At 37.4% G+C, this 22,841-nt stretch overlaps 1 long non-coding RNA gene across 1 annotated transcript; it reads right to left on the bottom strand.

Moving 5' to 3' along the window:
• Positions 1-5,195: 5,195 nt before the first annotated feature.
• On the bottom strand, positions 5,196-22,023 carry LOC104002016 (uncharacterized). Its single transcript, XR_010150915.1, has 3 exons — positions 21,921-22,023; positions 12,691-12,995; positions 5,196-5,792 (listed from the first exon to the last, which is right to left on the bottom strand). It is a non-coding gene; the product is annotated as an uncharacterized LOC104002016 (long non-coding RNA).
• Between the last annotated feature and the right edge of the window lie 818 nt (positions 22,024-22,841).

Below are 22,841 nucleotides of genomic sequence, written 5' to 3'. Positions count from 1 at the left end.
TCTCCTGACAATTGCCAGCACCAACTTGCCTGAACATGAATGAACCAATGGAAGCAAATCCCTGAGACAAGCTATCAAGTGACTGTAGCGCTGGCCAGCATCTTGTTTACAATCTCATGAGAGATCCAAGTGAGAAACACCCAACTAAGCCACTCCCAAATTTGTTTTAATAACTTATCCCAAAACTTAGTGTATCAAGAAACAATATATTCTTAATAAAAAGTTTGTCCAGTAAAAGAATATCCCAAATTTATCTTATAAATTTAACAAAATTTCATACCACATCTCTTTCAGCACTATCTTAGAGCAAATTATCCTTTACAATGTTGGCTTGTATTCTTGAAGAAAACAATTCGGTTTTTTTTAAAAAAGTCAAATTCAGCAAAATCAGAAACCAGGCAGCCAATATTTAACAAATAGATGGCAAAAGAGGTACAATATATTAAACAACAATCTTTTAATGCAGGGCATTTAAGACTACAGAAATAGTTGTAGAAATAGAAGGGTATCTTATGCAACTCCATGAACAAAATTTTACATTTCAAATGATTAGCTCGTTTCTCAAGAAAAAAAGAATAAGAACATCCCTTGTTGAGTGACTGTTAAGCGTCAGGCTCTGAACTATGGGCTTTACATATGTTATCTCTTTTAATAACCCTGTGAAGTAAATATTATTGGCCCCATTTTGACTTGCCCAACAGAGCTTCCTCATCTCAGCTTCTCAGTCCTTTTTTACTTGTGTTTTTAAATTTAGGTTAGAGAATTGTCATTTGGAGAATATCAGGTTCAGACCAGGTGAATCTTCTTTTAAACCCCTCTTAGGAATGAAATACTCTCTTCAAAGGGAAAAACATTAGATAATGAAGCAAGGAGTCCTTTCAGGAGGACAATAAAAACTTAGATTTTCAAGTGGAGCAGCTAAAGTTTTAAAGTATACATATTCAGAATATATAAGGAATAAATAATATTGTGTTTGAGCTGGAAGAACCTGAGAGAACATTTATCCAAGCCCTCTTATTTTACACAGAAAAAGAAATGGGATACTTTAGCTCAGCATAGTCTGTCGAGACCACATGGTGGGTTAGTAGCCTAAGCAGAACTAGAAACAGCAAAGCTGGCCCTGTTAGAGCTACAACTGTGCTTGGCACTTAGTAGATGCTCAGTAAATTAGATTAGGCTATGATGCATCATCCTAAAACAAGTACAGTCCCACCAATATTGAGTAAGAACTCCGAGCCTCCCCCTGGAAACCTGTTGTGTTCACTCTCTTTCTTTCCAAGCCATTAGCATCAAGAGTTAAACTGTAGAACAGCACCTAGCTTTGGTGACACTGAAGAGAAGAGAGCTAGGAATGTTGCCATTTCCTTAGAGCATGCTCCAGTTATCTATTGTTGCATTAAAAATCACCTCAGGGTCAGGAGCGGTGGCTCATGCCTGTGATCCCAACACTTTGGGAGGCTGAGGTGGGCAGATCATTTGAGGTCAGGAATTCGGGACCAGCCTGACCAACATGGTGAAACCCCATCTCTACTGAAATACAAAAATTAGCCAGGCGTGGTGGCAGGTGCCTGTAATCCCAGCTACTTGGGAAGCTGAGGCAGGAGAATCACTTGAACCCAGGAGGCGGAGGTTGCAGTGGGCTGAGATGACACCACTGCACTCCAGCCTGGGCAACAGAGTGAGACTGTGTCTCCAAAAAGAAAAAAAAAAAAAAAAAGACACCTCAAAACTTAGTGGCTTAAAAAACAGTAATCATTTATTTTCCTTACAAATCTAAAATTTGGGCAGGGATCAACAGGAATCATTAATCTGTGCTCCACACAATGTCATCAAGGGCAGCTCAGCTGAGGGAGGGCTGGAGGACCTGCTTTCAGGATGACTCACTCATATGGCTGGCAAGTGGGAGCTGGCTATCAACTAGAAGTTCAACTAGAGCTATGTGCAGGTGCCCATGAGGGGTTTTGCACTGGCTGCTTAGGTTTCCTTGTGGCATGGTAGCTGGGTTCCAAGAGCAATGATCCTAAGAGATAGGAAATAGAAGCTGCTAGCTTCTTAAAGCCCAAGCCAGAAATGGGCACAGTGGGACTTTCATTGTGTTCTATTAGTCAAACAGTCACAAGGCCCTAATTCAAGGAAAAGGGATAAAGATCCTACCTCTTAATGAAGGAGTATCAGAGAATCGATTGGTCGTGTTTTAAAGCCATTACAAGGGTATTTTTTTAACTCCAAATGATTCCATTTTGCTGATATGGTAAAGAATTGAACATTATTAGAGATAAGTCATAGATATCAAAATTATAATCTATTCAGAGATATTAATCCCTTCACCATATACTAATCAGCTTAGATAGATGACAGTCCTACAATTAATGCTCAATCTTTGCCTCCATTTACTCTTCCACATTAAGGGGATAATAATAAGCTCTATTGTGGGGAACCAGAAGGCTTATTTATAACTATTAAAAGCAGAATGTACTTATAATTACCTTAATACATACTTATTAATAGTGAGTTATCTGTAAAATGTCATACACAAGTGAAAGGTATAATTATTATATGCTTAAATAATTTTGCAACATGGAGCCTTTGCAGTTTACTTGGACAACTATTTTTGTGCTTGAACTGCAGAAGCTTCCAATTAATTTTGCTGAACACAGTTAAATATTAATCCTATTTTTTAAAGGATAATTATTATGCAATCCTCTTAAGTATTCAATTGAATTGACAAGAAAAAAAGATTTGTGGCTTTTAACGTTTACAAAAGGAGCAGTATCTCACGAATAGCACAGAATTTCAGAGCTTCTTTGCAAATAAATCACATTTTACAATATATTTCTAGGTCAATATGCAACATATTCATTCAGATTTCCCCACAACAGTCCTAGGAATTGAATTGTATCCAACAGCAGACCCTTTCTAACAATATTTAGAAATAGGAGAATTGAGTTGCTTTTCTCGCTATAACAAACAGGAAATTTTCAAGTTTAACTAAGGTGATGTAAGAGAAGATCTTAAAACTAGTTCTGCTTAAAAGGAGGAGCCAGTCAGTACCTTATTTAGTTTACAGGCACAGTAACCAATTGGGATTTTCCCACAGGGGTCCTAGGATTTAGGTAAAATGACTTTCTGTTAGGCAATTTAGACCACAGAAAGTAATAACTTCCTCAACTAAGCCACTTATGGAAAGATTGGTTAAATAAGATGAGATTTGTCCTAGCTAAAAATGGGACCTGCAGCTGTGAGGTTGGTTTCTCAGGGACCAGAAGAGAGGGAGCTTTATTACCCAGTTAAGCTTTCTTATTGCAAGAAAACAAAATGAGTATAAAACATGAGTCATACTCAGCCAGCCAGTGAGCCTTATTTATGCATGTGTATTTTATGCACATATGGTGATTTAAAAAGCAATGTTAGTTTCATTGTCATCCATTTCACTTATTTCTGTATGTCACACATACTTCCTACAGAATTTTAAGTTTCTTATCTAGAGAATTACTGGATTAATACAAATTTATTTTTAAGGACTTCTCAGAGTACATTTGGGGTCAAGCTTTTCTAAGCCAACTAAAAGATGACACTGTCTACGCTAAATCAGACTCTGTGTGAGAGAGAATCCAAGTGGATGATGAATACAGTCACCAGAAGTATGGCCTCTACCATCCCATAAGACTATAGCCTCCACACTGGACTTTTCCCTGACCCACTAACACCTTCTCTGTCAAGTTTCTTGCCATCCTTTACTCACTAACACTTAGGAGATGGTGAAATGCTGAGGACAACTCTTAAGAAATGAAATGCAAGAAGTTAAAACCCAGAGGTGAATATAGGCTACAAATTATAAATAAACATGCAAAAAAGTTTATGTAAGTTAGAGCAAAAAGAAAGATGGGAGAGGGGTGGGCATTCCAAACACAAAGAGGGGATAACCACTTTAATCTAAATATAATACAAGGCCAAGCCTGAATGATCTTAGTTACCCGGAAAGTTTCAACAAAACTGGCCTAGGCTTCTAACAGCCAGGGCTTTGATTGTGACAATCTGCTCAGTACAAATGACCAAAATGGAAAGCCACGATCATGGTTTGTTATATAAAACATTTCCCTTCATTTGCTAATGTCAAAATATTCTGTCACTTGTTAAATTACAAATTATGAGCCAATTTTTTAGCATGCCCTCACCAAGGTTTAGAGAATTAGAGTAGTTGTGAAGGAATTAAAAAACATGCATTGACTATAGATTTCGCCAAAATCCATAAAACTGAAGGGTTTTCTTTTTAATAGCTTCCCTAGCAAACCACATACTGTGCTCACTGAAGCACAAAGTATAAAGAAATGACTGAGCAATATTAAAAGGTGGAGAGCCAGATCCTTTTCTCTATAGTGTTTTAATGTGAAAATAAAAGGTACCGGGTAACCCTTGGCTCCTCCAGCCGGGACACCAGCACCATGTCCTTCCTCCTGCTGCCAGAACAAAGAGTTACCGGAGAGCCCATGCCCTCCCCATAGGAAGAAAAAATTTTAAGGTAAAACTTCCAACCAGATTTTCCAATCTCACATTTTCAAACAAAGCAGTCTGCTTGTCTACAAGAAAGTTTGGTGAAGCAGATTTTGTTTCAGATTTGGACTAAAGATTTTGTTTCAGATTTAGACTAAAGATAATACTGCTTCCATCCATTCAGGCTGCATGGAGATGGTTGTTCTTTTCAACAAGATGTTGTTTTGTTTACAGTCCAATATATTCAAATATTTAAAAGTCTAGACTAGACTTTGAAATAAAGAATGATGCTGCAAAATATCTTGAATTCCCTGGAATTCTTGGACTCACACTAAGACATCCAAACACACCCCACACTGGGCATATGGTAAAGTGTATAGAGTCAACACCATAGTAGGGACTTACAATAACTTCACAATCACCCAATATCTGTATGAAGCATAACTGGTATGAATAGAAAATACAGTGTTTTCTTACATGTCAGGTTCAAAATTCTCCTGGTGGAAATACTATTTCCCTTACTCCCCTATGCTGTCCTTCCCCTCCACCACCATCACTAACAGGTGAAAAAGAGGACCCATGGCCACCTGCAGCCTGTAAATTTCATATGTTATCTATTTAGTGGATTTATCCTGTTTGTTAACAACAGATATACTTAAATACATTCCAATATGCCTCACATTAACATACCACTTTTTTTCTTGTCTACACTTTATTTCTATACAAAACAAAATGTTTCCCCGCCAAGCACAGTTGAAAACTATCACCCATCATGTGTTATACAGGTGCCTGTGCATTCTCTCTCTTTCAGGTATCTTGATACAAAGACTTTTCTAATCACAACACAAGTTATTTTTAAACTGTCTTTTTCCTCAGGCAGAGACAATGATTCCTTAGCAATGGAATACACATAACATCTACAAACAGTAGGAAGATGTAACTTAAAATGAAAAGTATCTTTTCTCAATGCTCAAATGGCATCGGTGGAATTTTCAGAGTTCAAGAGCTGGAGTTGCCAATGAATAATAGAGAGAAGTCCAAGGGTATGTAAAAGAAAAGTAAGATAAGATGGACAGTTTTATTCCTGTCGATCTTAAATACAGTTCCATGCAGCTCTTAGAAGTGTCTGCCTGGGTCAGATGGTCAGGGTGCTCTAAAATCCTCACAGGTTTTCCTTTTCTTTTCTTCTTTTCATCAATATGAGAATATTTCTCCTTTCACATACTATTAAAGGATCTTCCGCTATTGAACTATTTCTTACAGCATGTTCTTTCTTTGTTCAATTGGATTCCTTTTAATATCTGAAAAAGTGATAGCCTCACTTTATTAATATAATAAAGACACACTATGGAATCAGATTTCCTGTACTGGAGTCTCAGTTACAACATTTGTTAGTTGTATGACCTTGGGCAAGTCACTCAAATACTTTGTGCTTCAGCTTCCTCATAATGGAATAATAAGAGAACTTCAGAGCGTTGCTGAAAAGACTCCATTTTAAAAGGTAGGCAAATCATTTAATAAGGTATGTTGTACTTAGTAAATGCTCCATAGATATTGGCAAATAACTAAAAATCTTTTTTTGGGGGGGGACAGAGTCTCACTCTGTTGCCAGGCTAGAGTGCAGTGACACGATTTCAGCTCACTGCAACCTCCACCTTCCAGGTTCAAATGGTTCTCCTGCCTTAGCCTCCCGAGTAGCTGGGACTACAGGCGTGCACCACGATGCCCAGCTAATTTTTGCATTTTTAGTAGAGACGGTGTTTCACCATGTTGGCCAGGATGGTTTCCATCTCTTTCGTGATCTCCCTGCCTCGGGCTCCCAAAGTACTGGGATTTTGGCGCCCGACCAAAAATCATTTTTTAAAACTGAGTGGAGTTTTTTTGCTGATGTTGTTTTCTTAATTATATTGCTTAAGTATCCTTTCTTTTTTTTATTTTATATTATTATTATTATACTTGAAGTTTTAGGGTACATGTGCACAATGTGCAGGTTAGTTACATATGTATACATGTGCCATGCTGGTGTGCTGCACCCATTAACTCGTCATTTAGCATTAGGTGTATCTCCTAAAGCTATCCCTCCCCCCTCCCCCCACACCACAACAGTCCCCAGAGTGTGATGTTCCCCTTCCTGTGTCCATGTGTTCTCATTATTCAATTCCGACCTATGAATGAGAATATGCAGTGTTTCGTTTTTTGTTCTTGTGATAGTTTACTGAGAATGACGATTTCCAATATCATCCATGTCCCTACAAAGGACATGAACTCATCATTTTTTATGGCTGCATAGTATTCCATGGTGTATATGTGCCATCTTTTCTTAATCCAGTCTATCATTGTTGGACATTTGGGTTGGTTCCAAGTCTTTGCAATTGGGAATAGTGCTGCAATAAACATATGTGTGCGTGTGTCTTTATAGCAGCATGATTTATAGTCCTTTGGGTATATACCCAGTAATGGGATGGCTGGGTCAAATGGTATTTCTAGTTCTAGATCCCTGAGGAATTGCCACACTGACTTCCACAAGAGTTGAACTAGTTTACAGTCCCACCAACAGTGTAAAAGTGTTCCTATTTCTCCACATCCTCTCCAGCACCTGTTGTTTCCTGACTTTTTAATGATTGCCGTTCTAACTGGTGTGAGATGGTATCTCATTGTGGTTTTGATTTGCATTTCTCTGATGGCCAGTGATGATGAGCATTTTTTCATGTGTTTTTTGGCTGCACAAATGTCTTCTTTTGAGAAGTGCCTGTTCATGTCCTTCACCCACTTTTTGATGGGGTTGTTTGTTTTTTTCTTGTAAATTTGTTGGAGTTCATTGTAGATTCTGGATATTAGCCCTTCGTCAGATTAGTAGTTTGCAAAAATTTTCTCCCGTTTTGTAGGTTGCCTGTTCACTCTGATGGTAGTTTATTTTGCTGTGCAGAAGCTCTTTAGTTTAATTAGATCCCATTTGTCAATTTTGGCTTTTGTTGCCATTGCTTTTGGTGTTTTAGACATGAAGTCCTTGCCCATGCCTATGTCCTGAATGGTATTGCCTAGGTTTTCTTCTAGGGTTTTTATGGTTTTAGGTCTAACGTTTAAGTCTTTAATCCATCTTGAATTAATTTTTGTATAAGGTGTAAGGAAGGGATCCAGTTTCAGCTTTCTACATATGGCTAGCCAGGTTTCCCAGCACCATTTATTAAATAGGGAATCCATTCCCCATTGCTTATTTTTCTCAGGATTGTCAAAGATCAGATAGTTGTAGATATGCGGCGTTATTTCTGAGGGCTCTGTTCTGTTCCGTTGATCTATATCTCTGTTTTGGTACCAGTACCATGCTGCTTTGGTTACTGTAGCCTTGTAGTATAGTTTGAAGTCAGGTAGCGTGATGCCTCCAGCTTTGTTCTTTTGGCTTAGGATTGACTTGGCAATGTCAGCTCATTTTGGTTCCATATGAACTTTAAAGTAGTTTTTTCCATTTTGGTTCCATATGAACTTTAAAGTAGTTTTTTCCAATTCTGTTAAGAAAGGCATTGGTAGCTTGATGGGGATGGCATTGAATCTATAAATTACCTTGGGCAGTATGGCCATTTTCACAATATTGATTCTTCCTACCCATGAGCATAGAATGCTCTTCCATTTGTTTGTATCCTCTTTTATTTCATTGAGCAGTGGTTTGTAGTTCTCCTTGAAGAGGTACTTCACGTCCCTTGTAAGTTGGATTCCAAGGTATTTTATTCTCTTTGAAGCAATTGTGAATGGGAGTTCACTCATGATTTGGCTCTCTGTTTGTCTGTTATTGGTGTATAAGAATGCTTGTGATTTTTGTACATTGATTTTGTATACTGAGACTTTGCTGAAGTTGCTTATCAGCTTAAGGAGATTTTGGGCTGAGACAATGGGGTTTTCTAGATATACAATCATGTCATCTGCAAACAGGGACAATTTGATGTCCTCTTTTCCTAATTCAATACCCTTTATTTCCTTCTCCTGCCTGATTGCCCTGGCCAGAACTTCCAACACTATGTTGAATAGGAGTGGTGAGAGAGGGCATCCCTGTCTTGTGGCAGTTTTCAAAGGGAATGCTTCCAGTTTTTGTCCATTCAGTATGATATTGGCTGTGGGTTTGTCATAGATAGCTCTTATTATTTTGAAATACGTCCCATCAATACCTAATTTATTGAGACTTTTTAGCATGAAGGGTTGTTGAATTTCGTCAAAGGCCTTTTCTGCATCTATTGAGATAATCGTGTGGTTTTTGTCTTTGTTTCTGTTTATATGCTGGATTACATTTATTGATTTGCGTATATTGAACCAGCCTTGCATCCCAGGGATGAAGCTCACTTGATCATGGTGGATAAGCTTTTTGATGTGCTGCTGGATTCTGTTTGCCAGTATTTTATTGAGGATTTTTGCATCAATGTTCATCAAGGATATTGGTCTAAAATTCTCTTTTTTGGTTGTGTCTCTGCCTGGCTTTGGTATAAGGATGATGCTGGCCTCATAAAATGAGTTAGGGAGGATTCCCTCTTTTTCTATTGATTGGAATAGTTTCAGAAGGAATGGTACAAGTTCCTCCTTGTACCTCTGGTAGAATTCGGCTGTGAATCCATCTGGTCCTGGACTCTTTTTCGTTGGTAAGCTATTGATTATTGCCACAATTTCAGAGCCTGTTACTGGTCTATTCAGAGATTCAACTTCTTCCTGGTTTAGTCTTGGGAGGGTGTATGTGTCGAGGAATTTATCCATTTCTTCTAGATTTTCTAGTTTATTTGCGTAGAGGTGTTTGTGGTATTCTCTGATGGTAGTTTGTATTTCGGTGGGATCAGTGGTGATATCCCCTTTATCATTTTTTATTGCGTCTATTTGATTCTTCTCTCTTTTCTTCTTTATTAGTCTTGCTAGTGGTCTATCAATTTTGTTGATCCTTTCAAAAAACCAGCTCCTGGATTCATTAATTTTTTGAAGGGTTTTTTGTGTCTCTATTTCCTTCAGTTCTGCTCTGATTTTAGTTATTTCTTGCCTTCTGCTAGCTTTTGAAAGTGTTTGCTCTTGCTTTTCTAGTTCTTTTAATTGTGATGTTAGGGTGTCAATTTTGGATCTTTCCTGCTTTCTCTTGTGGGCATTTAGTGCTATAAATTTCCCTCTACACACTGCTTTGAATGCGTCCCAGAGATTCTGGTATGTTGTGTCTTTGTTCTCATTGGTTTCAAAGAACATGTTTATTTCTGCCTTCTTTTCGTTATGTACCCAGTAGTCATTCAGGAGCAGGTTGTTCAGTTTCCATGTAGTTGAGCAGTTTTGAGTGAGTTTCTTAATCCTGAGTTCTAGTTTGATTGCACTGTGGTCTGAGAGACAGTTTGTTATAATTTCTGTTCTTTTACATTTGCTGAGGAGAGCTTTACTTCCAGGTATGTGGTCAATTTTGGAATAGGTGTGGTGTGGTGCTGAAAAAAAATGTATATTCTGTTGATTTGGGGTGGAGAGTTCTGTAGATGTCTGTTAGGTCTGCTTGGTGCAGAGCTGAGTTCAATTCCTGGGTATCCTTGTTGACTTTTTGTCTCGTTGATCTGTCTAATGTTGACAGTGGGGTGTTAAAGTCTCCCATTATTATTGTGTGGGAGTCTAAGTCTCTTTGTAGGTCACTCAGGACTTGGTTTATGAAACTGGGTGCTCCTGTATTGGGTGCATATATATTTAGGATAGTTAGTTCTTCTTGTTGAATTGATCCCTTTACCATTATGAAATGGCCTTGTTTGTCTCTTTTGATCTTTGTTGGTTTAAAGTCTGTTTTATCCAAGACTAGGATTGCAACACCTGCCTTTTTTTGTTTTCCATTTGCTTGGTAGATCTTCCTCCATCCTTTTATTTTGAGCCTATGTGTGTCTCAGCACATGAGATGGGTTTCCTGAATACAGCACACTGATGGGTCTTGACTCTTTATCCATTTTGCCAGTCTGTGTCTTTTAATTGGAGCATTTAGTCCATTTACATTTAAAGTTAATAGTGTTATCTGTTAATTTGATCCTGTCATTATGATGTTAGCTGGTTATTTTGCTCGTTAGTTGATGCAGTTTCTTCCTAGCCTCAATGGTCTTTACAATTTGGCATGATTTTGCCGTGGCTGGTACCGGTTGTTCCTTTCCATGTTTAGTGCTTCCTTCAGGAGCTCTTTTAGGGCAGGCCTGGTGGTGACAAAATCTCTCAGCATTTGCTTGTCTGTAAAGTATTTTATTTCTCCTTCACTTATGAAGCTTAGTTTGGCTGGATATGAAATTCTGGGTTGAAAATTCTTTTCTTTAAGAAGGTTGAATATTGGCCCACACTCTCTTCTGGCTTGTAGAGTTTCTGCCGAGAGATTCGCTGTCAGTCTGATAGGCTTCCCTTTGTGGGTAACCCGACCTTTCTCTCTAGCTGCCTTAACATTTTTTCCTTCATTTCAATTTTGGTGAATCTGACAATTATGTGCCTTGGAGTTGCTCTTCTCAAAGAGTATCTTTGTGGCGTTCTCTGTATTTCCTGAATTTGAATGTTGGCCTGCCTTGCTAGATTGGGGAAGTTCTCCTGGATAATATCCTGCAGAGTGTTTTCCAACTTGGTTCCATTCTCCCTGTCACTTTCAGGTACACCAATCAGATGTAGATTTGGTCTTTTTACATAGTCCCATATTTCTTGGAGGCTTTGTTCTTTTCTTTTTATTATTTTTTCTCTAAACTTCCCTTCTCGCTTCATTTCATTCATTTCATCTTCCATCACTGATACCCTTTCTTCCAGTTGATCGCATCGGCTCCTTAGGCTTCTGCATTCTTCAGGTAGTTCTCGAGCCTTGGCTTTCAGCTCCATCACCTCCTTTAAGCACTTCTCTGTATTGGTTCTTCTAGTTATACATTCGTCTAAATTTTTTTCAAAGTTTTCAACTTCTTCGCCTTTGGTTTGAATTTCCTCCTGTAGCTCGGAGTAGTTTGATCGTCTGAAGCCTTCTTCTCTCAACTCGTCAAAGTCATTCTCCATCCAGCTTTGTTCCATTGCTGGTAAGGAGCTGGGTTCCTTTGGAGGAGAGGCGCTCTGCTCTTTAGAGTTTCCAGTTTTTCTGCTCCGTTTTTTCCCCATCTTTGTCGTTTTATCTACTTTTGGTCTTTGATGGTGGTGATGTACAAATGGGTTTTTGGTGTGGATGTCCTTTCTGTTTGTCAGTTTGCCTTCTAACAGACAGGACCCTCAGCTGCACGTCTGTTGTAGTTTGCTAGAGGTCCACTCCAGACCCTGTTTGCCTGGGTACCAGCAGCGGTGGCTGCAGAACACTGGATTTTCGTGAACCGCAAATGCTGCTGTCTGATCGTTCCTCTGGAAGTTTTGTCTCAGAGGAGTACCCGGCCGTGTGAGGTTTCAGTCTGCCCCTACTGGGGGGATGCCTCCCAGTTAGGCTGCTCGGGGGTCAGGGGTCAGGGACCCACTTGAGGAGGCAGTCTGCCCGTTCTCAGATCTCTAGCTGTGTGCTGGGAGAACCACTGTTCTCTTCAAAGCTGACAGACAGGGACATTTAAGTCTGCAGAGGTTACTGCTGTCTTTTTGTTTGTCTGTGCCCTGCCCCCAGAGGTGGAGCCTACAGAGGCAGGCAGGCCTCCTTGAGCTGTGGTGGGCTCCACCCAGTTGGAGCTTCCTGGCTGCTTTGTTTACCTAAGCAAGCCTGGGCAATGGCAGGCGCCCCTCCCCCAGCCTCACTGCCGCCTTGCAGTTTGATCTCAGACTGCTGTGCTAGCAATCAGCAAGACTCCGTGGGCGTAGGACCCTCCAAGCCATGTGTGGGATATAATCTCCTGGTGCGCCGTTTTTTAAGCCCATCAGAAAAGCGCAGTATTAGGGTGGGAGTGACCCGATTTCCCAGGTGTCGTCTGTCACCCCTTTCTTTGACTAGGAAAGGGAATTCCCTGACCCCTTGCACTTCCAGAGGGAGGCTATGCCTCGCCCTGCTTCGGCTCACACACGGTGCCCTGCACCCACTGTCCTGTGCACACTGTCTGGCACTGCCTAGTGAGATGAACCTGGTACCTCAGATGGAAATGCAGAAATCACCCGTCTTCTGCGTTGCTCATACTGGGAGCTGTATCATTTCTAATCATATATCTTTTAGACTTCTGTCTAGTTTTCTTTAGTACTTAATTTAGTTTGCCTACATCACTTTAGTATTCAGTTACTTAAAATCATAACACTTACCTGTGGTTTCATCTCAGAACTGTAGCTCTCATATTTGCAACAGAAAAAAGCTGGACCAATAGCACACTAATGGTTTTTTGTGAACCCATCAGAAAGCTAAAGTCGAAGGATAATAGTCTTCCTGAAATCTAGAGAGATGTGGGGTACCTATGTAAAACTTAGAGGGCTGTGGTGGACACAGGAATCATAAAATCAGCCAGTCCTTTTGCTGAAATACTTTTCTAATAGTGCCATGGGTGATTTGAAAATAGTCTTGTTCCTTTTCTTCATTCCCTTGCACACTCTGTCTCCTCTTCTCCATGGCTCTGAAGGAACAAGGGAAAAGAGAGAAACATTAAGGAAGTCCTGGGCTGGATAAAGCTAAACTGCTAAGTAAGCACTGATAATAAAGTTTGATCCCTTCAAATCAGACCTAATACTCAAACTTAGGCATCGTTAATCTAGAATTTTAAATTACTTTCATGGCAAAACAACCAACAGAACCAAAGACAGGTATGCAAAAGTAATCAAAAAGCATTTACCGCTACCTGCTTTATCCAACCCCTGGGATAAGAGTCCTCATGTGACACCACAATAATCCAAACTGCTACCCCATCTATACTTTCTTTCTCAAAATATACCTCTCTATCCTTCATCTTCCCAATCGTAACTACCAAAATTTCCCTTTCCCTAGTGGCTGCCAATCTCAGTAAGGGAAATAATTATTGTCTGTTGTTAAAGTGTATTTTTGGGTGATGAAATAATCTGTGTAACAAACCCCCATGACACGCATTTACCTACGTAACAAATCTGCACATCCTGCACATGTACCTATGAAGTTAAAATAAAAGTTTTTAAAAAAGGAAAAAAAATTCAAATGCTTTCTTACTTATAAATTACACACAGAATTAAGGCTTCCCATTTAGGAGAACATCCATTTCTCTCTGACAACTTCATCAAAGAAGTGTTCTTCTTCCAAGATTTTCTGTCAACAACCACATTCATAGATCAAGCTATGTTTACCATGGTGGAGCAAATCACTACTATTCCTGCACCATCACCATCAAAATGTTTTTATTTTTTTTATTTGAAAAACACAAAAAAGTAAAAATTACCCACAATCCCTTGGTTCTATAATTAAGTAGGAAATAAAAGCCTCCCCCCATCTAATCCAATACCCATCATTGTTAAGACTTCACAGTGTAGTCTTCCCAACTTTTCCTATATTTGTACAACTATGTCTATATTTACATATCTATATGTAGAAATATATAAAATATAAATATTTGGATCTTTACAATAATACATTTATACTTACATTTATTTACTTGCATTTATTTTCATATTGGTCTGAAACCTTATTTTTTACATAATATATCATGTATATATTATCTTGTTCTTATTTTCAAACCTATTCTCAAAAGAGCACTTACAATTGTGTCTAGAACATAGTAAGCACTCAATAAATCTTACTTATTATTTTCATTATTATTTCCTCCTTTTTCTAATATATGCATACTGTTCCACTTTATGTATACACTTTTCCCTTACTGAGAGGTATTTAACTTGCTTCTAATTTTTTGCTTTTATAAACAGTGCTACAGTGAGTTTCCCTCTTCTTTCTAGGTGATAGATTTCAAAAACTTGGGTGGCTAGGTTAAAATATATAAACATTAAAAATTTTAAAATACATGCCAAGGCATTACCCACAAAGGCTTATACCATTCTACACTTATACTAACAGTGTCTAGGAATGCCCATTTCCCCCATCGCCATCAGCACTGAGAGTTAGCATCTTTCCCTAGTTTGTTGGCTGTGCGTGTACATGCACATGTGTGTGAGCCTGCACATGTACAATCTGTTCATACTTTACCCATTTTCCTAATGGACTGTAGTTCCTCTTATTATTTTATGAAATATCTCTGCATACTAGTTATATAACTCTTTGTCTACCTTGTATGATACAAATATTCCTCTCAGAATGTCATTTGGTTTGAATATTTTAGGTTAGTTTCCCATGCACATATTTTAAATACATGCATACTCAAATGCTTTTTTCATTGTGGATTTTTAAATTACATTTTGCTTTAGTTGACAATAATTGTATGCATTTATGTGGTACAATGTGATATTTTGATATGTTTCCATTATGAATGATTAAATCAAGCAAATTCCATCACCTCACATACTTACCGATTTTTTTGTGGTGAAAAGATTTAAATATAATCTTTAAGCCATTTCAAAATATACAATGCATTGTAATTAATTATAGTCACCATTCCATGCAACAGATTACTACATCTTTTTCCTACTCTCTAACTAAAATTTTGTATTCTTGAATCAACAGCTCCCATTTCCCCAACCACCTCCAACCTTTGGTAATCACCATTCTATTCACAACTGCTCTGAATTCAACTTTTTTAGATTCCATATATAAGTGAGATCATGTGGCACTGGTCTTTCTGTGCCTGGCTTATTTCACTTAGCATAATGTCCTTCAGGTTCATCCATGTTGCTGCAAATGACAGAATTCCCTTCTTTTTTAAGGCTGAATGATACTCCATTTTGATTGTGTGTGTATAACATTTTCTTTATCCATTCATCTGTTGTTGGACACTTAGGTTGCTTTCATATTTAGCTATTATGAATAATGCTACAATGAACATGGGAGTGCAGATATTTCTTCAACACACTGATGTCAATTCCTTTGGATATACACCCAGAAATAAGATTGCTGAATCATATGGTAATCCTATTTTTAATTTTTTGAGGAACCAACATACCTTTTTTCCCTAATGGCTGTATTAATTTACATTCCCACCAACAATGTAGAAGGGTACCCTTTCCTCCACATTCTCTCCAACACTTGTTATCTTTTATCTTTTTGGCAATAGCCATACCAACAGGTGGGAGGTGATAGCTCCCTTTGGTTTGATTTTCATTTCCCTGACAATCAATGATGCTAAGAGTTTTTTCATATATCTGTTGGTCATTTGTATCTTCTTTTGAGAAACGCCTATTTAGGTCCTTCGCTGCTTTTTTCAATTGGGTTGTTTTCTTGCTATTGAGTTGAGTTCCTTACATATTTTGGATATCAGCCCCTTATCAGACGTTTGATTTGCAAATGTTTTCTCCCAATCTATGGATTATCTCTTCACTCCATTAACTGTTTCCTTGGCTATGCGGAAGCTTTTTAGTTTGATGTAATCTCATTTGTTTATCTTTGCTGTTGTTGTCTGTGCTTTTGAGGTCATACTGAAGAAATCTCTCTGGCCATGTGATCGACTTTTCTCCATGTTTTCTTCTAGTAATTTTACAGTTTACATCTTATGTTTAAGTCTTTAATTCATTTTGAGTTGGTTTTTTATATGGCATGAGATCTATTTCATTTTTCTGAATGTGGATATCCAATGTTTCCACCACAATTTATTGCAGAGACTGTCCTTTCTCCATGTGTATTCTTGGCATCATTGTTGAAAATCAATTGACTGTAAATGCATTAGTTTATTTCTAGGCTTTCTATTCTGCTCATTGGTGGATGTGTCTGTTTTTATTCCAATATCATGCTGCTTTGATAACTATAGCTTTGTAATAGGTTTTGATGTCAGGTAGTGTGATGCATCTAGTTTTGGTTTTTTGCTCAAAACTGCTTTGGCTACTCAGGGTTTTTTGTGGTTCCATATATACTTTAAGATTATTTTTCTAGATCTGTGAAAAATGACATTGCAGTTTTGACAGGCATTACATTAACTCTGTAGATCACTTTCAGTGGTGTGAGCATTTTAATAATATTAATTCTTCCCACCCATAAACACAGAATATTTCTCTATTTATTTGTATAACTTTTAATTCCTTAATGTTTTATAGTTTTTAGTACACAGATCTTTCACCTCCTTGATTAAATTTATTGTTTTTTTTTATACTACTGTGTATGGGACTGATTTCTTAATTTCCTTTTCAGATAGCTCGTTGTTACTAAAGAAATACTATTGAATTTTGTGTATTGATTTTGTACCCTGAGACTTTACTGAATTTGTTTATCAGTTACAACAGTTTTTGGTGGAGTCTTCAGGGTTTTCTATGCATAAGATCACGTCATAAGCTAACAAACAATTTCACTTCTCCCTTTCCTATTTGGATGCCTTTTCTTTTTCTTGCATAATTGCTCTGGACAAGGACTATATTGAATAGAAATGGTATGAGTGAACATCCTCATATTATTTCTGATATTAGAGAGAAAGCTTTCAACTCTTCACTACTGAGTATGATCTTAGTACGGGCTTTTTATATATGGCCTTTATTATGTGTTGAGGTGCATTCTTTCTGTGCCTAATTTTTTTGAGAGCTTTAATCATAAAAGGATGTTGAATTTTGTCAAATGCTTTTTCTGCATCTATTGAGATGATCATACGGTTTTGTCCTTCATTCTGTTAATGTGATATATCACAGTTCTTGATTTGCTTATGTTGAACCATCCTTGTGCATCCCAGGAATAAATCCCACTTGATAATGGTGAATGATTCACTATAGATTCATATTATCCTGGCTTGCTTAGAAAGGGTATAATATTTTCAGGTTTCTCAACAGCATCAGGGTCATCTATATTGGGAGAAGCTGTGTTTTGACAGAAAAAAACAGTAATTTGAGATCACACATAGTTGGCTCTTTTGTAAGAACTTTATATTAAATAATGAAGCAGTTACGTAGTAATAACCCACATGCACTTCTATGCCAACCAGAGATTAAATCCATGAATACCACAGACACTAATACATTTATGAGGTTAAGGCACAAGAATCCCTTAAACACGGGAGGCAGAGGTTGCAGTGAGCCAAGACTGTGCCACTGCACTCCAGCCTAGGTGACAGAGTGAGACTCTGTATCAAAAAAAAAAAAAAAAAGCAAATTAAAAGAGCAAATCATAAATGAAACAATATGCCACGTATGGGAGTTTTGACAGTCACTAATGCTGTTCACAAATATCTCTGGCTTTTCTCTACTCCTGGCAATGTCCTGGCAGTGATAGGATGGCAATTCCCTCCCCTCAATGGCATCATATGTGGCTATGTGAATTGCTCTGATCAAGGATATATGACCAGAAATGATATCTGCCGAAGACTTATGAGCTGCTACAAGACTCACCATGCTCTTCTTTTTCCTCTGCCACAGTGACAGGCAATACCCTAAGTGGTGGGCTGCTCCCAGAACCTAGACCCAGCAGTGAGGATAACACAGAGAGAGCCTCCAGCACAACCACAATGATATGTATCATAAGCAAGAAAGAAATTTTTGATGTTTTAAGACATTGATACTTGGAGATTGTTACTGCAAAAATCTCAGCATCCTGACTGATACTAACACAGAGTAATTTATTCATAAATATTTATTGAGCACATTCTTCGTGTCAGGCACTATGCTAAGTGGTATGAATAGAATAATGTTTAAAAATCAATCTCTGACCTTAGGCATTTACAAGTTAGTGGGTAGGACAGAGAAGTGATAAAATATACAATTGTAATTAGTGTGATAAGTGTGATAAAGTGCTGTAATTGGGGCAAGCACTTAGTGCAAAGGACCCTAAAGAATGAGTTCCTCAAGGAGGTTACTCTAAATTGAGAATCACAGAACAAATAATTTTTTTTCCAAAATAACTGATCTCTCAATTAGGCCAAAGTAGGTAAAATATAGTGCTGTTTTAGATAATCTACAAATAAAGTGATAATAAATAATCAAAATATACTCTTCAGCTGGTCCAAATTCAAGAGACCCTACAGAGAACTGCCAAGTGTACTAGTCTGCTACAGCTCCCATGACATAGCATCACAGCCTGGGCAGCTTAAACAGCAGAAATGTATTTCCTCTAGTTTTGGAGGCTAGAAGTCCAAGATCAAGATATCAGCTACATTAGTTTTTCCTGAGGGCTTGTCTCCTTGGCTTATCGATGGCCATCTTCTCCTGTCTAGAAGAACATCTTCACATGGTCTTCCCTCTGTGTACGTCTGTGTCCTCATTTCCTCTTCTCATTAGGACACCAGTCATATTGGATTAGTGCCCACCCTGATGGTCTCATTTAACCTCAGTTGCCTCTTTAAAGATGGGGTCTCAAAATACAGTCACATTCTGAGGTAGAGGGAGTTACGAATTCAACATATAATTTGGGGACAAAGGGCATAGACAGAATTCAGCCTCCAGAACCAAAGCTGGCCACAAACTGAATGCAGGATGCAAAGGGGGAAAGGAGCACCAAATCACAGCAAAGCTGAAGCCCTGAGATCTTGTAAAGATGGTGAGTCTGGGTAGTCAGAAAGGGTGCCTATTTGGTAAGGAAGACAAACTGAACCTTATTTTCAAGCCACAAAACCTCAGTTGGGAGTAGGACATTCCACTAGCAATATCCTGAAGGCAAATCAAGAGAGGATGCAAAGGTAGAGTGAAATATCCTAAATTTGAAGTCCACTTATTTTATAACTAATCAAGACAAGTTAATTATCCCAAGAAAAATAGTCTTAGACACTTAGAATATAGTGTATATATTTTCTGGAGCTGCAAACAAATACCGTAGTTGAAGAACCAAAATCAAGTTATGATAAACAATTAGCCAGATACAAATAATATATGTGATTGTTTACAATAAGAAGAAAGTAAATGAGTGATCCTAGAAATCAAAAGGGCAGTTTTGAAGCCACAGAGATAATTATTTTATAATAACTACGAATTCCAATGTGTAAATTTTACATGGAAATGATACCTAAACTGAGTAAATCATACCATCAAATAAACTGAACAGAGAAACAAAAGAATATTTTCCTGAATATAAAAATCCTACCACATTTCAAAAGCAATATAAAAACAGATATCTAATCTATAAAGTGTTGGTGAATAATAACTCCAAGGAGAATGCATTAGATGGCTTGACATAACTTATTAATAAAGCCCTTCAAGTGCTACAAATAGCCATTATTTATAATATTTTCATGAATATCCCTGTAACTAGGAGGAAGCTTCTTGTTTAAAATGATAATAAATCTGAAATGAGTGCTACCTCATTCTTCTTCAAGTAGGAATCTATAAACAAAAATCATAAAGAAAAGGTTGTATATTTTGCTTTAAGATCCTAGAATTATTAAGTTTAAGGGCAGATTATAATTGAATTGAGCACAGGCAACTTTAAACTTAGTAAAGCTTTCTTCTTGGCTAGAGTTAGGGCAGAACACAGATACAGTTTATATTAAAAGATCAATTTCTTTGAGTTATATGCCATTGCCTCCTGTATACTGGATAACATGGTATTTAAGAAAATTCCGAGATAAACAAAATCCACAAGAAGAGAAGAAAAATTGTGTGGTGAAGAAAGTATTAAATTAGAAGTCAGGTAACCTGAATTCAAGCCCAGGCCCTCTACCATTTACTCTCTGTGATCAGTATAATCCATCATCCTTGGACAGATTCTTTACTTCTATAATGGGGATTTTAGAAAACTACCACACAGAGTTACAGTGAAGTCTAAATAAGATAATGCATGTTAGAATATTTTGAAAACTTTCAGTTTTAATGATACAAGATATCAGTTATTAATTGTTCAAAATTACTGACAATCTGAACACCATAAAAGATGGGTTGTCGTGGTTAATACAACAGACAAGAATACTGCCTGACATTCCAGTTGCAGATGTTTCAATACCACACACAATTCAGAGCAAGGTACAATTCAGAGCAAGGTACAATTCAGAGCAAGGTACAATTCAGAGCAAGGTACACAAAGCCCATTGAAATTCTGAAATTTCCATAACCAAATTCTATAGTAGACTGTGCTCCTAGCTATAGAAAAGCTCATATTATTAGGCAGATATTGACCGGAAAACATTTAAATATTGATAATTAAACCCAAACTGTGAATTGGGTCATCCAAGGCGACAATATTTTTTAAATCTCTATTCAACTAATTAATTAAATGAATTGCCTCAGAGTTCCCTTTGCTATGAAGTGTTTCTCAAAAGGTAATATGCTTATGAATCACCTGGGCATCTTTTAAAAACACAGATTCAGATGTAATAGGTCTGGGGTAGTGCCTAACATTCTACATTCCTAACAAGCTTCCAGATAATGGTAAAAACTGCTGCTCTATAAAGACATAGTTTTAGAGGAATGATCAAGACACAATCTCATCCAAAGAAACTGATATTTATTGATTAATGTTAAGGTTATAGTGATAAATGTAGGTGTTTAACCATTTGTGCCCTCAAAAATATTCAAGGAAGGATATTCTTCTATCTTTAAGACAAAAAACTCTCAGCCTTCAAACAAGACTCTGTTTAGCACCTGAGGAGATCCAGAGTTAATATAAGAAAAGTTTTCCTTACTTCTGTGCCCAAATGCAGCAACGTGGGGTAGCCCTTCACTAACCCTTGAATATAAATTAGGCTCTGACCAGCAACTTCACTGTCCATGCTCCATGTATAGAGTATATTGATCTTCTTTCAGTCAACGGCAAAGTGCCCTTTTATCAGACACTGGCTATCCATCTAAATGGGAAATTATCTGCCTGATGATTCCTGTCCAAAACCCAGTGCAGACAACTGCTATTCTACAGGGAAAATCTAAATAGATTTCAAATTTCGTTTAGTAATAAACCCTCTTGTCAAATAAAATTCTGCACTCAACTCTAATACATAAAATAGTGTTTTATTAATATAAGTTTAGTTCACATTTAAAGAAAATGACGTTGTTCAGATGGACTCCTCAAATCTTTAAATTAGTGGTTATAGTTGTCAGCTGTAGCCACACCAGCCTTACTATCCAATCTGTCCTCGTATTTTGTTGTTGTGGCAAATATTAAAATAATCCTAAATCACACAAGAAATTAATCTCAAATAATAGCAGCTGTCATACTGCATCCTCAGAATTGTCATCACTAAAATAGAGATGTCGGTAACATATTTTATAACAGTTGCTTTTTTAAAGTGGTTTAAAATATTGTTTAAAAAATATTTAAACCATGTGGTACATATACACCATGGAGTACTATGCAGCCCAAAAAAGAATGAAACCTGATCCTTTGCAGCCACATGGATGTACCTGGTGGTCATTATCCTAAGCAAACTAATGTAGAAACAGAAAGCCAAATACTGCTTGTTCTCTTATAAGTGGGAGCTAAACATTGGGTACACATGGACATAAAGATGGGAACAATAGACAGTGAGGACTACAAGAGGGGGAAGGGTGCGGGGGACAAAGGCTTAAAAATTACCTACTCAGTATCATGCTCACTAGCTGGGTGATGGGTTCAACTGTACTCCAAACTTCAGCATCACACAATATACTCTTGTAACAAACCTGCACATGTACCCCCTGAATCTAAAAGTTGAAAAAAATGAATGAATAAATGAATTAAAACAAATTTAAAGCAAATTAAAATTAAACATTTGTAGAGACCCTCTTTTGTCCTGCCATCTACAGAACCCAGTTTGAAACGCTGATCTAAAAGATATCATAACTTCCTCGCTGTGGTTACCTTAGTTGGTGTTACCCTGTATTAAGCCACTTCATCAGAAAGCTACACACTTGGAACATATTATTTTGTGGAACACCATATATATAACTAAGATTTAGCTTTCTACTTTCCAAATTAATCAAAGGATAACAAGAAATGCTATATGTAAAACATATTTTTACAAAATTTATAGTAATGACATAGCCAACCCAAGCTACAAGACGACTGGAAAATGTAGTCTCTAGTTGGGAGGTCTGATGGCTGCTAAAACTCAAGGAGTTCTATTTCTAAATGAAGAAAAGAAAAAAAAATGACTATTTGAAGACAATTAACAATCTCTACCATGAGGTTATATGTTTTCCCCAAAAATTCTCCATTTGTCCCAAAAAATGGCATTTACACCCATCTTAACTAAATAAAGATCTAATGCAGGATCCTGCATTGTGATCCCTTAAGGTTGAATATTTATGTTGGCATAATAGTCACCTCAATTGGTGATGAATGAATGTTTTTCTCACTTTGGTTTTTATACTGATGCATAACAGATGTACATATTTTCAGGGTACATGTGATATTTTGATACATTCGTATGTGTAAAGATCAAATCAGGGTAATTGGGATACCCAACACCGTAAATATTTATCTTTTCTTTGTGTGAAGAACATTCAAATTATTCTCTTCC

The sequence above is a fragment of the Pan troglodytes genome, chromosome 15 (assembly GCF_028858775.2).
Source record: "Pan troglodytes isolate AG18354 chromosome 15, NHGRI_mPanTro3-v2.0_pri, whole genome shotgun sequence".
Classification (NCBI taxonomy): Eukaryota; Metazoa; Chordata; class Mammalia; order Primates; family Hominidae; genus Pan; species Pan troglodytes.
The sequence above is the reverse complement of the archived record's forward strand: the minus strand, read 5'-3'. Positions and strand labels throughout refer to the sequence as shown.